Source organism: Vitis riparia, chromosome 13, assembly GCF_004353265.1.
Source record: "Vitis riparia cultivar Riparia Gloire de Montpellier isolate 1030 chromosome 13, EGFV_Vit.rip_1.0, whole genome shotgun sequence".
NCBI classification, from domain to species: Eukaryota; Viridiplantae; Streptophyta; class Magnoliopsida; order Vitales; family Vitaceae; genus Vitis; species Vitis riparia.
The window spans coordinates 8,465,489-8,481,625 of record NC_048443.1 but is presented as its reverse complement, the minus strand read 5'-3'; positions in this window follow the sequence as shown (position 1 = coordinate 8,481,625).

Genomic DNA, 16,137 nt, shown 5'->3' with positions numbered 1-16,137 from the left:
CCCTGAACGTCAAAAACACGTAAAGATGGTGACTCAAAAATCAAAACAGACTCAACTATGCAGGTACGTCTCAGAGGTGAACCAGACTCAACTCAATTCGACAAAACAATGACCGATCGATATAGGTGCGATCCTGACTCAAACTGAACTCAAACTGACAAGATGATGACCGATTGATATAGGTGCGGTCCCAGACTCGAACTAACATGAAAATGAGATGGCCGATCGATGCAGGTGCGGCCCCGAAAACTCGAACTGACAGGGAGATAGCCGATCGATATAGGTGCGGCCCCGACTCAAACTCAAACTGATAGGATGATGACCGATCGATATAGGTGCGGTCCCGACTCGAAAACTGACACGACAGGAAGATGGCCGATCGATATAGGTGCGGCCCCGACTCAAACTGACAAGATGATGACCGATCGATATAGGTGTGGTCCCAGAAACTGAACTGATAGGAAGATGGCCGATTGATATAGGTGCGGCCCCGACTCAAACTGACAAGATGATGACCGATCGATATAGGTGCGGTCCCAGAAACTGAACTGATAGGAAGATGGTCGATCGATATAGGTGCGGCCCCGACTCAAACTGATAAGATGATGACCGATCGATATAGGTGCGGTCCCGACTCGAAAATTGACATGACAAGGAGATGGCCGATTGATATAGGTGCGGCCCCGACTCAAACTGACAAGATGATGACCGATTGATATAGGTGCGGTCCCAGACTCGAAAACTGACATAATAGGAAGATGGCCGATCGATATAGGTGCGGCCCCGACTCAAACTCAAACTGATAGGATGATGACCGATCGATATAGGTGCGGTCCCAGACTCGAAAACTGACATGACAAGGAGATGGCCGATCGATATAGGTGCGGCCCCGACTCAAACTCGAACTGATAAGACAAGATGATGAATGACCTGATCAAATGGCCCAAAGCCAAAGGATAACCCAGATAATGATGCAAGCAAACTCGGGAGGGGATATGCCCCAGTATGACAACTCACGAGGATCGACAACTAGGTCGAAAAATAATGAAGCCTGTGAAAGGTCCGATGATCCTAGGGAAGGAGGGTATGCCCCAGTATGACAACTCGAAGAGGTCAACAACTAGATCAAAGGTGAGTGAAACCTGTGGAAGGCCCGATGCTCTCGGAGAAGGGGGTATGCCCCAGTATGACCACTCGGAAGGGTCAACAACTAGATCAAATGTGAGTGAAGCCTGTGGAAGGTCTGATGCTCTCGGAGAAGGGGGTATGCCCCAGTATGACCACTCGGAAGGGTCAACAACTAGATCAAATGTGAGTGAAGCATGTGGAAGGTCTGATGATCCAGGGAAGGAGGGCATGCCCCAATATGCAACTCTCGGAGGTCAACAACTAGATCGAAAAGGTGAATGAAACCTGTGGAAGGTCTAATGATCTAGGGAGGGAGGGTATGCCCCAGTATGTGACTCACAAGGGTCAGTACTACTAGATCAGTGAACGAAACCTATGAAAGGTTCGATGATCCCAGGGAATGGGGGTATGCCCCAGTATGCAATGATGAACAGACAGAAATGCAAAGTACCTCAAAACTAACTGTACTCTAAAATATGCTCATCCATCAGGTAATGAAAATGCCCAACCTCAAATAGGTAATGCCAAACAAGACCATGCATCGTGACACCATGCTGACAAAACAAAACTAACTGATGAATAAGAACAATGATGACCAGTGCTCAAAATGCGAAAAACAAGCAAATCAACACTCAACACGCCAACTGTCAAAGTGAAAACATCGTCACTAATAAATCAACAATCTGTCAAGCCCTACCATCATGGAAGATGTTGAACCTAAAGTCCGAAAGATGCATGAAAGCACAACCAAGGTGATCGAGGACTGATCTACATCTCCTCCTAATCGAGAAAGGGGTGAGGTCATGTGTCACGGTGGGATGCGTAGGATAAAAGAAGGTGATGATCAGGCTCTAGTATGATAGAAGGCGTGAAAGTATCAAGGGTGAAATGTCTGAGCACGAGATGAAAGGTATATATCCGAGATCGTCCAAGTATGCCGAGAAGACTATACCCGAGGTATCAATAGCTCCATAATCCATCAAAAGCAATAATCACAAACAGAAAGTCGAATCTCGATGTCAAAACCTCTAACAAGGTGGCTATGCCCCAGTATGAAATGAGGACAACATGAAATAATCCAATGATCTCTATATCACCCGTCGGATGCTCCAACGTCAAGAATCAGTCTGATCTCCCTCCAAAAGATGGATATGCCCCAGTGTGAGGGATCCAGTAGGGTGACTATGCTCCAATGAAAAATACTCTCCATCCTGGCTATGCCCCAGTGTAAAGTAGTGTATCCGAGTCAACAAATCAATCAACCTCTACTCTTGGTGCCAAAAAGGAAACATCTCAACGTAATCCATAGGAATCAGAATCCCCGGGCTCCATGAATGTGAATGTGGTGGCTATGCCCCAGTATAAACCACCTGAAGTGACTATGCTCCAATGAACAATCAAAGTCCATCACCAATGTGAGGGCTACGCCTTAAATAAATCATCATCTCAAAAATCAACCATCAATGAGTAGAGTGTGTCCCAATGCAGAATATCGAGTAGAGTGACTGTATCTCCAATAAAAGCGCTCTCTGAAATGGCTATGCCCCAGTGTAGGGTCATCCCACAACTCCCAATCCATCATAATCCACGCGAAGAAACGAACTGACTATGCCTCAGTGCAAAGCATCATTCCAAAAGAAAACGTCATTGATGAGCGGGGTATGCCCCAGTGTAGATAACCGCGCCTCTGAAAATCCATCACTGATAATAGGGGTATGCCCCAGTGTAAATCATCATCTCAACTCCCCATCCATCATGCTCTGAGAAATAATCTCCGACCAAGCTCGAGTATTGCCCACGTGGAGCTGTCAAACATGATGTAAAGTAATGGCCTCAGGGTGGTCTTCAGACACGGGACGTAACGTAGGCTAAGGTAATAGGGTGAAAGAAATGAAAGGAAACTAGGCTCAAAGATCCCAATGATATAATCCCCCATACCCCTCGTGCATGAGATGCAATGCATAGAAAACGTCATAAGTCCCGGACCTAGGGGTCCCCACACGAAAAGTGATGATAAATGAATGGTCACATCGAATGAACAAATATGATGTGTGGATGCTGAACCCAAGTCAAACATCAAGCAGGATGAGAAAAGAAAGAAATCAGATGAGGTAGAGTGGAATGGAGGTGATAGAAGAAGACGAAGAGATAGAAAAGTGAGTGATGGTCAACCTGCATCAAAACATGGAAAATAGTCACATCTGAAATAGAAGGAATGATGGATAGAGCAAGGATCCAGAGATACTAAAGAAAGGTCTCTCGCATCTCTCATAAAAATCGAAGGGGCGACTCATACTCTCACCCAAAATATACATCAAGATGAATCCCAGAAAGGAGCTCTCATACGAACTCTCTCTATCATGTGAACTCAATGAAGCAACCGGGCACGTCCATACACATGCCCAATGGTGAATGATAAAATGAATAATGCGCTATCTTTTTTTTTTTTTTTGCACATACTCTGATAAATAATGAATGATCTCCCATGAAATACATAGCCAAATGAATAAACTCTCCCCATATACTGATGTAACACAAATCCTCACTAACAAGACAACCTCTCAAAAATAGGACCTCTGGACCACTGCCCATAAGGCGAACGGGGGAAAGAACGTGACAATCCTCCATGCAATGACGTGTGAGAAACCACCACTCAAGGTGAAACACGGATAATGTCGAGTAAGCAATGATGAAAGAAAAGACAGAGAATGAATATCACAAGTGGTGATATGTGATATCGGAAAATAATGATGAAATGATGTCCAAGTGGAAAATATCACAATGAAGAGTGAAGAATGAGGCTTGAATATGTATGTTAAGTCTGGAACTCATGACATATCCAAACATAGCATGCAAGCACTACAAGGTTCCCAACCCGGTGTAATAGGTAAACGAGGTGATGAAAGAAAAGGCTATGATGCTCGTGCGAGGCTCAAAGGGCTAGCAACGGGTAACTCTATATGCAAAGGTGATCAAATAAATCGGCTCATGAAATGATGGCCACCCATCCTTTGACCACAACCTCAAACATCGTGCTTTCAAGATCTCACATGGTCAATACTGAAGATTGGCATCCATTCAACAAAGTCATGGCGACTCCTCTGAAATCGTGTGAAATCTCTCACTGATGCTCTGTGACAATCCTCAATGTCCTCTGACAATCACCTCACTCTATCATCATAATCCAACTCGTCATCGGTCATAGAATCAGTCCCTCTGATCATATCAAAACACCTGAAGTCATATGCATCAACTCAAATCTGAACGCCCCATGGCGATCCCTCTACCTCAGCAATATCATCAAGCAGCGAAACACTCTCTCATCGTGATCCGTCTATCATTGTATAGAGCTCATCTCGGGTCTAATCATCTCGGACACTACCTGGTCAGATCAATGAACTGATGGAAAGGATAGGCAATGGTACCGTAATATGCTAAGGTGAATAAGAATGGTAAATGTCGCATAATGGTACAAATGAGTGGTGTCATGTCAGGCTCAAAATGGGTAGGTCATCAAGTCCACAGAGTCAGGGTGTGGATATAGATATGGTACTGCTCTAATCAGAAGGTGAAATGGGTCATAGTCCCAAACTCCCTAGGTCGATCTCCTGATCCTAAGTCAAATAGGCTCAATATCCTCCATGATAGGTCAGGCCAAAGTGATCGTGATGTAAGTGAAAGATGTATCATATCGAAAGCATAACACGCATCAACACAAGATATGTAAAACACACTCACAAGAAAAATGCCACAATACTCAGATAAAATATCATATCACTAAATGAATCAACGAGTACATCATGTGTGAAATGATAAAGGACTACAAACAACTAGACTCTCAACATGAAACTAAAAACAATGACCCTAAACCGAAAACAAGACTCAACAAAACAAAAACAACTCTGACGAACTGAAAACTGGACTCAACAAAACGGAAACAACTATGATGACGACCATAATCAGGATGAAAAGGTGCTCTGGAGTGAACTGCTGCAAAGTGATGTATCCATGTCGACTAAATCAAGTCCTCAACCTGGAAGATCCCGAAATACCATATGCCAAATAGTACCATCCACATCCACATCAATCTACTGAAGACTAGGAGGAGGAGGGACTGCATGTGTAGTATGTGTAGGCAGAGGATTGGTGGTCACACTTGGCCTAGCCAAGTCAACCACCCCTGAATCGATCAAATCCTGTATCGCATGATGGAGTGCTGAACAACGCTCAGTATCGTGCCCCGGAATCTGATGATACAAGCAGTGCTCATGTGAACGGAAATGAGGAGGAATAGGATGGGGCAAAGGCCTCGGCGCCAAAGGAACAATCACTCCAGCGTCCCTGAGCTTCTCAAAAGCTCTAGTCAAAGTCATGCCCAAAGGAGTGAACTGTCTCGCAGCCCTCTGTGCATATGGTCTAGGTGGCGGGTGAGTAACGGCTCTCGGATGTGGTGGTCGCGGCTGCATGCTAGTCTGAGCAATGTAAGGCTCCTGAGCATAATCCAGCTGATACTGATACTGTGGAAGAGAGTAAGGAGCTCTGACTGTAGGAGGCTTATAAAGTGAGTGATGCGTAGGCCTCCGATGCTGATAACTAATAGCGCCAACCTCTCCAGATCTACTAAATGGTCCAATCGGCTTCTTCCCCTTACTGTCAGGGGAAGGAGTAGATCTGTCCATAATCCTCGAGCAATGGCCTCCTCAACACTGAAAGCTGCCTGAACCAAACTCCTGAGATCCTGAAACGGGATGCCCACAAGACGTCTCGCGAATCTCGGCTGTAGATTCCGAAGAACCATATCAATCTGATCCTGCTCCTTAGGCCGATCTACCATACCAGCCACCTTTGCCCTCCAACGAGTGACAAATGAAGAAATAGACTCATCTGGCCTCTGCCTGGTGGCCTCCAACTCTCGTCTAGACACATCAATATCGGCACTGAAAGCGAACTGAGTCAGGAACTCACGAGCCACGTCCTCCCAGGTGCGAAGTCTCGAAGGCTCAACTGAAGCAAACCACCTCTGAGCTGCCCCACTAAGTGACATAGGGAAGAGGGCCACCAACTGTGCATCATCTATCCCATGTGCTCTCATGACCGTGCTGTATAGCCTCAAGTGGATCTTGGGACAACCAATCCCACTGTAACGCTCAATGTCTGGCATGCGAAACTTGGCGGGCAAGCTAGCCGCCGGTATGCCATCTCTGTCATCCCAAGTCAAGCCCCCGTCCTGCAATCTGATCTGTCTCATCATGGACTCAAGCCTCTCAACCTTGGCCTCCTGCTCAGCCAATCGAGTATCCTCAATAGTAGGAACCATGGGAGGCGGCACTGTGACAGTAGGTGGTGGAATGATCTCATAATGATCTGCCAGATGGAATGGAGTACCAAGTGAAACCCCAGGTGGACAAGTCTGTGCTGTCTGAGATGCATGAGGAACTGTCTCATCAATAACCATGCCCACTGGATGGGGATCCTGGCGAGAACTCTCTAACTGATCCAAGCGTCTACTGACTCCGGCCATGAACTCCTGAATGGAAGCAAGTGTGGAAGCTAGCTCGTCTGACATCTCAGCTGAACTGTCTAAACTCGGATATGAATCTGCTCTGATCAATCGTCCTCCAACTCTCCTCCAAGAATGTGACTCCAGACTCAAACGACTCCTAAACCGACTCCTACAATGCAAACAAGATGGATGAAGGACACGAGATAAAACTCTAAAAGACGACAATACAACATACAAGCACATGGTCCTGAGGTGGCAATCAGAAATCTGGACATATGACGAGAACTCTGGAGTCATAAAGGTGTCCACTGTGAGGTGGCTACAAATGTGACTAGAGAATTCTCATCAATAATCCAAGATGAAAGAGGTGTGAAAAAAACACACTATCACGAGATCAGTACTCCATCTATAAACATATATCTTTACCTCAACTTTCGACTCGAGCTCCATAAGAGGAAGATAATAAGGTGATCAAGGCGAATCTCTAGAAAAAAGTGTGGATGTGAAAATTCGCCTTTCACCTTTCCGTAATGAAAATATGAGCATCGAGTCAAAAATCGAACCAAGGATCAAACAAATGATGAGGTACTGAGCTCGTGATAAGCGTACAGTGTAAAAAGATGATCAATGAACATATCCCAAAGTAGCAAGTGAGTGTCAACAAAGTGAAAGGGTGTGTCGAGCCAAGGAATGAGAACGAAAACCCTAAGGAGGAAAACATGACAAACTCATCGAGTGAAAAACTCAATCCAAGGTGACAGGACAAAGGTGATTCAACCGATACTCAAACTCATACCAATCTCCGAGCACTCTCAACTGGAGACTAAAAAGAGGAAGTGTCGAATCTGAACTATGACCACAAAAGCTTTGAAGGCCCTCAGATGCACCCACGTGTAGGAAGGGAGTCCTAATAGAAAGATCTATGGCTCAACCTACGAGGTCAAGGTGGCTCTAAATGGATATGGGTGGACTTTAAAAGATCTCTAGCAGAAGCGATCGTACCCTCCAGCGGTACGCAACCCTCTGCACGCCTCAGAAGAGACGGGGCGCTTCCATGCAAGGTGGACATCATATCCACACATGCACTACCTCGACATCCCAGGGGGCTCCTATGGTGAGACCTCTCAAACTCTCAACGCTCGAAAGTCAACTAGAGTGCACAGTGATCGGTGTGGGTGCATCCGAAACCCTAAGAGGCTAAAACAAGAGAGAAAACACCTTGGTCGCACAACTATCCATGAAACCTAGCTCGGGGCTATACAGGTCTTCAATGATCGGACTCCAATCAGCATCGATATGTCGGTCTCCTCTAGAACGCTCCCAAACATCGGTATAGCCCGTCGCTAGACCCTACTCCTAACCTCTATCTCGGTCAGAGTACAAGCACACACAAGGCCTCACACTTGCAAAAGTGAGAACCGAAATGAAGGAAATGACCGAAACTAGAGGGTTGGAGATAAAGGGGATAGATGTGTTACCCACATGGACAAGCAACACGCAATCACACAAAGGAAGGGTAGTCATGCACCATACAGTCAAGCAGAGTACAGGTATATCACTCAAGTCCACACAAACTATGACGATCAAGACGAATAGTCATACAAACATCATGCTTAAAAGACAATCAAGGCAATATACAAGCTAGAGAAACAACACATCAAGTCGAATGATATACATCAGTGAATCCATGCATGTGAAGTGAACAGAACAATCATGACAAAATCAGAATGACTATGCTAAGCAAGGCAAGATGATCAATCAATATAATCAGCATGTCAATGTACTCAACAAACATGACAATGAAGCACAGAAAAAAATCAAAATCCTCAATCAAGATAATCAATCTCATAATCAACATGTCAAATATCTCATACAAATATATCAATGAAGCATGAAGAAACTGTCTATATCATAATCCTCAACCAAAATAATCAACCAATATGATCAACACGTCAATGTCCCAAGTGAAAACTCGAGAACTCCCAATGTGCAATCAAGAGATGAGTACTCACCGATCGACTCATCAAACGCCACATTTGCTTCACTTTAAGTTCAAGCTTGACCCTCTAAAAGTCCCCAGTGGAGTCGCCATTTTGTGGACCCCGCATTTTCGGCTCATGCGTTTCCCACTCGATGGCGAGCTCGATTTTTATTTGAAAAAAATTGATTTTTATTGATTAAGAAAATGACTTGGAGTCGCCACTTATTTTTGTTTTATTTTTAAAAGGGTAAACGAAATAAGAAAGAAAAACCCTAAGTGTGACTCCATATTTTGGAAAAGGTGGTCTGTGAAAAACCGGATCGGGTTCGGGGGTCAGGTTACTTATCGGGAAGGTACGGTAAAAACCATAGCACCCCTCTAAGTCCCTAAAGTCGGGTCTCTACTAATAAAATGAAGCAATCATGGCAATGGAGGAGTAAATCAATAAATACCCAGAATGATTATGCAAGTATGAGAATCAGAGCACTCAATGATGAATGACCAAAGTGAGAGCGGGGCGTACCTGGGCATCAAACGATCAATGCGCTATCAAGAGAGAGGGTCAGTGTGCAATTAAGAAATAATAGCATGCATGCCAGAGAGCAGGATAAATCAATGATAATCAAGTCAATCACTCAGTCAATCAATCAATTAGTCACATATGTGGGGCCCCCACCAAAGCCCGTTTATTTTTGCATGAATTAATTCCATAAATTCCATTATTCGGAATTACGGAACTTAAATTCATATTTATTTTAAAACGTTTTAAAGTGATGAAAAATTCGAAAATGGCTCACCGAAAAGAAAATGGCGACCAAATTTGATTGAAAAGCGGATTTTTGGAACATAAACAAAAAAATTAAGGATGAAAAATTAAAGAGATGTAATTATTTTAAAAAAAAGGAATTTGAAAAATTATTTGCAAACTAGAGTTTAGGATCTATTTTAAAAATAAAAGGTGAAGAAATAAAAAATAAATAAATAAATAAACAAAAGAAAGGAACGTGGCTTAATGGTGGGCATGCAAGGCTTTTGCCAATGAGGTTTGACTGGGTGCACCCTCAGAATCTGCCATCCTCTTCCAATCAATCCCATCAAACCACTCATGGCTTTGATTATGAACATTCGCATTAGCCCCAGAAACTGAAGTTGGTGTGGTGGAAACAGCAGCTGGATGTCCTGAAACTGGAGTGACTAGCAATTCAATCAGTGCGACTGCAGCATCAACTTTCTCAAATGTCTCGGCTGATATATGAAGATATAATTCTTCATGAGCAGCCTGGATTCCATCAGATGGAGCAATTTTAACCTTCTGTCTTGTATCCGTTTTGGTACCATATACTTGTACCTTAGCTCCAGTCTCCTTTTCTAGCCGCTTTGGAGTATCACTCCCAGGCCCAAATATTAAGCCAATGAAATTGTACCCAGGATATTCTTTCACAAGGATAGGAACTCTGGCCTCTTTCAACAATGGTTTATAACCCGGTGAGGCTTTGTAACTTGGATTTAACTTCAATATCTCACCAATAGCTTCCCGTCTTTCAAGTTCTAACAGTTCCGACTCACTATTATTCTGATGGCTGAGAAACTCCGGATCAGGAACCTGGGTTGCTAATGATGAATCTTGAAGAAACAGAGTTACCAATTGTGGCATTTCTATAGGATTGAGGTACATAACTATGCGTTGCTGGTGAGGGGTCAGGACCTAACCGTCCAGCAGCACTTACAGAACTGGCTAGCAGTGGGGTTGTTGAAAACATCATAACCTGCTTATCATGAGGAGCCCTCTTGAAGATCTCTTGAACATCCCTCCTCATGTCAAGTGACTCAAGCATCTTGTCACATTCCTCAAGGATAAAACGTCTCACATTCTTTGAAGCAAGGCCCTTGTCTCTAGCAAGTGCTAGTATCCTTCCAGGTGTTCCAACAACAATATGAGGGCATTCATGTGATCGAGACTGATTCCTGAATTGAAAGCTGAGAATAAATGAGAAAACCAATGGCTTCTTCTCCGAGGGAGACACAGATGAATGAGACTTCAAACAGGAATCTTCATCTTTTGTGGGCAGCTTCAATTTATTGGAGAGAAATCCACCAGCAATGCGACCAGATGGCCACTGAAGTTGCATAGATGGATGCATGGGAATTGAACCTGTAGGGATAGGCACTAGGACTGGCACTGGAAACAGGTAAGAAGGTGGTCTTACAACAACTGAGGGATCAATGGCAGGCCATGGGAACATAGCTCTAAGTCTCTGCTGATACTGAACATTAAGGTTCTTAGTAGCCGATTTGAGGGATGCCTTCTCTTCTCCTAGATAATTCTTCTCCTGAGTTAACTCATTGGATTCTTCATTTAGTGATGCATTCTCAGCTCTCAGTTTCTCAACTTGAGCTGTCAAGTCCTTGAGCAATTGAATTGTATCAGAAAGAATGGTTGCTTTATCAAATTGCAACCTTTTCAGAGCAGCAGGAAGTTGGTTATCAAAGACATGGTAAATTTTATCACCACCTGGGCGCACGCCACCGAGACGTTCTTTGTATATCTGATCGAAGACAGAAATTTCCATGATCACGTATAATTTTTCTCCATTCCTCTTCAGTTGCACCAGTGCCAAATCCATATCAGCCAAGGACCTTTCATCGAGACAAAACATCCCCTGTTCATCTTCCAGACTTGGATCAGTTGCTTCATCTTCACATAGAGGCCCTTTATATTCTTCCAGCAACCTTCATTCTTGAACCACTCATAGGACATCGTAGATTGACAGTAAAGAAATCTGCAACTACTTCCAGGTCACTGTCACTATCAGCATTATCAATTACACCTGGCATTGTGACACGGTGGGTCCAGTGCACCACATTCCGGGCGGTGTTTCTGGAAGCTTGTCAAAGCAGAGAGATGTTGTCGGCAAAGGAGATCTTGACCCAGCACAGCAGCGGAGCACTGGAAGTGGGATCCAGGAAAAAGATCACGGCCATCAGACGGTGAAGAGGGAAAGTGAAGGAGCTTCAATGGTTGCTTGGCGTTCCGGTGATGGCGAAGGCACTTCGCTTGCCGCCGGCGTCGTTCGAAGACAGCTTTATTTCCTCTTTCTAGGAGACAAATTAAGTGTCTCTTAAACTGTTGGTGGCTGCACCGGCATCAAACTCTTATGAATGCATTGGCTTGCTAAATCTGATTGTTTGTAACTTTCACCTTAAGGTCATCCACCAAGAGGGCAAACCTCCTAGACTGAGTGCCAAGGCCTTTCTCTGAAAGATCAAGCTCCAGGCCAAGCGCATGCTGAATTAGTTTAGGCAAAACAATCGAGAATAAATTGCTTATAAGACCCGATGCTGGACTGTCTTGGCAAACTGAGAAGCTTCTAAATTCATCTCTAAGCACAATACCGACATGTTGTAGATATGAATCAATTTCTGGGGCAGGATTCTCAACTGAATTATCTCAGTTTCTCCAAGACATTTCAGGAATTCTGTTAAGAAATTACCACACTTCCATTCTTTTTAGATCAATCTTCACACAATTTATTTGCCCCTTTATAGCAGCTATTAAATCCTTTTCAACTTGGCATATATTACCTCTGATTCAGATGACTTCAGAAGAACAGAACCAAACCTATAATCCGAACCTTGGAAAGCAAAAGCCTAAGCCGTGTAATTCCAACCAACAACTCTGACAACCAATGACAAACATGCAGGCCACTGGAACCATGAAGTAAGCACCAGGCGCAACCAAGCACTGTCCCCAAGAAATAATGAAACTAAGAAAGTATTTGAGAACCGGGTACAGAGAGCTGAGAGGTCCCAGAAACAGAGCATACATAGTCACAATCCGATTAACATCCCGGCTTTAGTCTCCTTACATTTGCACCTTAGTAGTCCTTTGTTTTCTCAGGCAGGGATGACAGAACTGGTGCGCACCATAGATGAGAACCAGGAACAAAGGAAAACGGCAAAACAAAGCACCAATAATGGGAACAAAGGGAAACCATTCGAGCCTCATGTCATGCGTCCATCAATGGGCTCAGATGAAGGTGAGTAAAATCAACATATTTAAAACGAGAACACAGGTATTATTCAAACATTTATAGGAAAGTTATGGCAGAGGCAAATCATGCTCAAACAGAACTAAGGGAACAGGGCGATAACAAAAACACAGCAACCAGAGAGATTAACAACAAGTCTGTGGCCTATGATCATCCACATCCAAACCAACAACAAATTATCTCAAAAACAACAATAACAGAGAAGGAAAGTGAAGCAATCCAAAGTAAATAAAACCATAGTGGTTATACCTGAGTTTTTTCCAAGCAATGCTTACTCAGCTTCTCGTATCTTCTCTTCCTCTTTTGTCTCTTTAATTTCTCTCTGGTTTTCCTCAGCTTGCTTCCTCAGAATCTCTCCTGCCTCCCTCTGGTTTTCCTCTCTAGTCACCTTCTCTCCGCCGCAGCCTCAGCTCCAGGAATCCTCACCAGAAAAAATCTCCTTCTCCCTCTCAAGCGCTCTCTCTCTCACAGAAACCCAACAAAAGCTCCTCTCTCTCTCTGTTTCCCCCTTCGCTCCAGAAATCTCTCTGTTTTTCTTTTTCCTTAGCTTCACTCACTCTACCCTCCGTCTAAAGGCCTCTGGTTCTCTCCTGTCCAAAACCCCCTGGTTCTCTCCAAGACCCCAGCTCTCCTACGCTCCTCTCAAAAAATCTTCTAACGGCCTGCCCACCAGACCCGCCTCGCACAGCTGCCTCACTCCACTACCCTGCAGCTGGCTTCTCACCCCGTAACCCAATACGCTCCTCTCTCTCTCATAACAGAAAGAAAACCTCCTGCAGATTCTTTGCCAGGTGTCACCTTTTGGTTGCTTCTTCAAAAGCACTATTTGATTCTATGACCACCAAACACGAGGCGACACATGGCCCTATGGGATTGTGACACTTGGCAAAACAGGTTGCCTGAAAGTGAGCCCCTAATGGGGGTCTACAGGAAGGTTGTCTAAACCGTAAAAATCCATAATCCGAACTGTATGATTTTTGTTAATGTTGGCCGATCAGAAAATGTGAATTACACTTCTTGGATGTGGGAAGCCGGACTTTATGACAAGCTACTTGCTTAGACATTGGTTGAAAGTTGATCACCTGAATCCTTCTCTGCTTCGTTACTGTTCGACAACAGATTTCAAGGACCCATCACATTAATTATAAGTTTTAAGTCTTTTCTTTAGAATAAAATGGAAAACAATTACATTTCTCAATATTTTGATATGATTCTTGGAGTTTCTTCTTCTTAGATTCAAATTTGGATTCCAGCGCAGCCATAGAATTGTTTAATATGGAATTGCCAACATTTCTTTCATGATTAATTTCGTTTTTCTCTTCACTGGCTATTTGATTGATGTTTCATTTTTCATCTTTCTCGCCCGGGGTTGAATCTCGACATGCCTAATTATTCTTTTTCTGGTCATCAGCTATGGGGTTAGAGCATGGTTTTGAATGTTTCTCAAGCTCGCTTGAGGGTTCTTCTAGCTTTAGAACTTCAATCAATCTCTTCATCTCTTTGCCTCTACATTGTGTTTGCTGTTTTTCCTTCTCATGGTAAATTGTCTCGAACATCTACACCAGATTTATAACACACAAATTGTTCAGAAAATCGAATAATCAGTTTGTTTAAAAAATGGAGCCAATAAGAATTCGAAAAAAAAAAAAATCCTTATTTCCATTCTCATCAATTTCATTGAAGAACTTGATCATGTCGGTTTGTGAAACAATGCAGAGGAATTGATCAATCATTATAACAGCGCCACACTTGTTTGGTAATGATCAAGAAAATAAAAATTTTAAAAAATCCCATACCTTAAAGAGAAAGCCTCATCATACTACTCAAAAAAAGCATATTTTATATAATAATTCTCATGAGTTTCACATCTTTTGAGTAGTAATTATGCCTAAAACACTCAATTAACATGTTTTTGCCCTTGCAAGAGTTACTAACAAGTTTTATGAAGTTTTGGAGTCATTTCAAGGTATGATTTTGATAAATTGGTGACAGAGGAGATGAATCAAATTGAAGAAAACAAATAAAGTTGATGATGATCCAAATGCATAATGAAAAAAGCAATGCAATCAGTTTGGATTGGGATTTGGAGCTTAATTGAAGGTGGTGGAGATGGATTAAAAATGAAGAAATGGGAGAAATTGCAAGGAAGAGTCGGAAAAGCATGTTTTTCAATTTCACATAACCATGAGAAATTTTCGCATAGTCATGCGAAATGAAACAGAATAGGCTTGGCTGCAGCACATAAGGGAAATGTGAAAAGTGATTTCGCATGACCATGCGAAACGCCCCAGCAAAACGAAAATGCAGCTAATAGACTTTCCACTTCGCACCATCATGCGAAATTGCTAGGGGCTCGTGCGAAATGCATTTTCTCCAGATTCCTTGATGAAGAAGCCTCCGAAAGACCTCTTAGATGATGCCAAGTGTCCACTTGACCTTGGCCTATAAATAGAAACATGATTGACTCATTTAAAGAACTTTTTGGATATTTTCTAATTGTAGAACTTTCCGAATTTCTTCTCTTTATATAATTCTCTACTTTCCTTCATTTTCTCGGTAGCCAAACATGTCTTGTGAGATTAAATCTCCAATCATGAGTGGCTAAATCTCATTTTTCTCGGAGGAAGGAAGATCTAGAGGCAAGATCTATGGTGAATTAGAGAATTGAGCTTGATTTGCAAAGGTAATTTGATCCAATTGATTGATTAATTGAAATTTGGGGATTTTTCCTTTCAAATTATCTTAAATGATTACTACAATGCAAACTAGGTAGATTCGTCAAATTCTTAATGCTAGATTTGATGAGATTGAATAGTTGCATTGTGTGAATCATTGGAAGATAATTTAAGATGAATCGAATATATGATTTGAATTGATCTCTTGGATTAGATTACCTAATTTGAAGAGAAATTAGATCTAGACCTAAAGCTAAATCAAAAATCGGTTTAGATGAAAATTTAGGTTTTCAATCTAACTTGATGAAAATTAGATCTCAACACCTATTCACCATGGAAATTGCTCTCTAGAAAATCCTAACTCCGAGAATCTCACATCTTATTAATTTTCTTCTCTTTTACACTTCATTTTCCTCTCAATTTGAATACATTGTTATTTTGGAATTTTATCATGCAATTTCACGTCAATTTCACTTGATCACAATCATTTCTTATCATCTCATTCAAGCCTTAATTACCAAGAATAATCCATTCTTGTGGACGATACCTAAAAACCACTATACTACAGTAGTTTGTACTAAAACCACTTTTTGATCGGGTACAAATTGCTATAGAAGAGTGAATTAGGTTATAAATTTTGTTTTGATCCAATAAACAACAAAAATCTGAGCGATCAACAAGGTAGAGGGATAGGGAGGTGGCACCCCTCCCCCCCCTTGGAATCCAGGTTTTCCATTTCAATTAAAGAAAGCAACAACTTGAGAACCAACACTCACACCTGAATAAAGTAGAGCCGCAAAA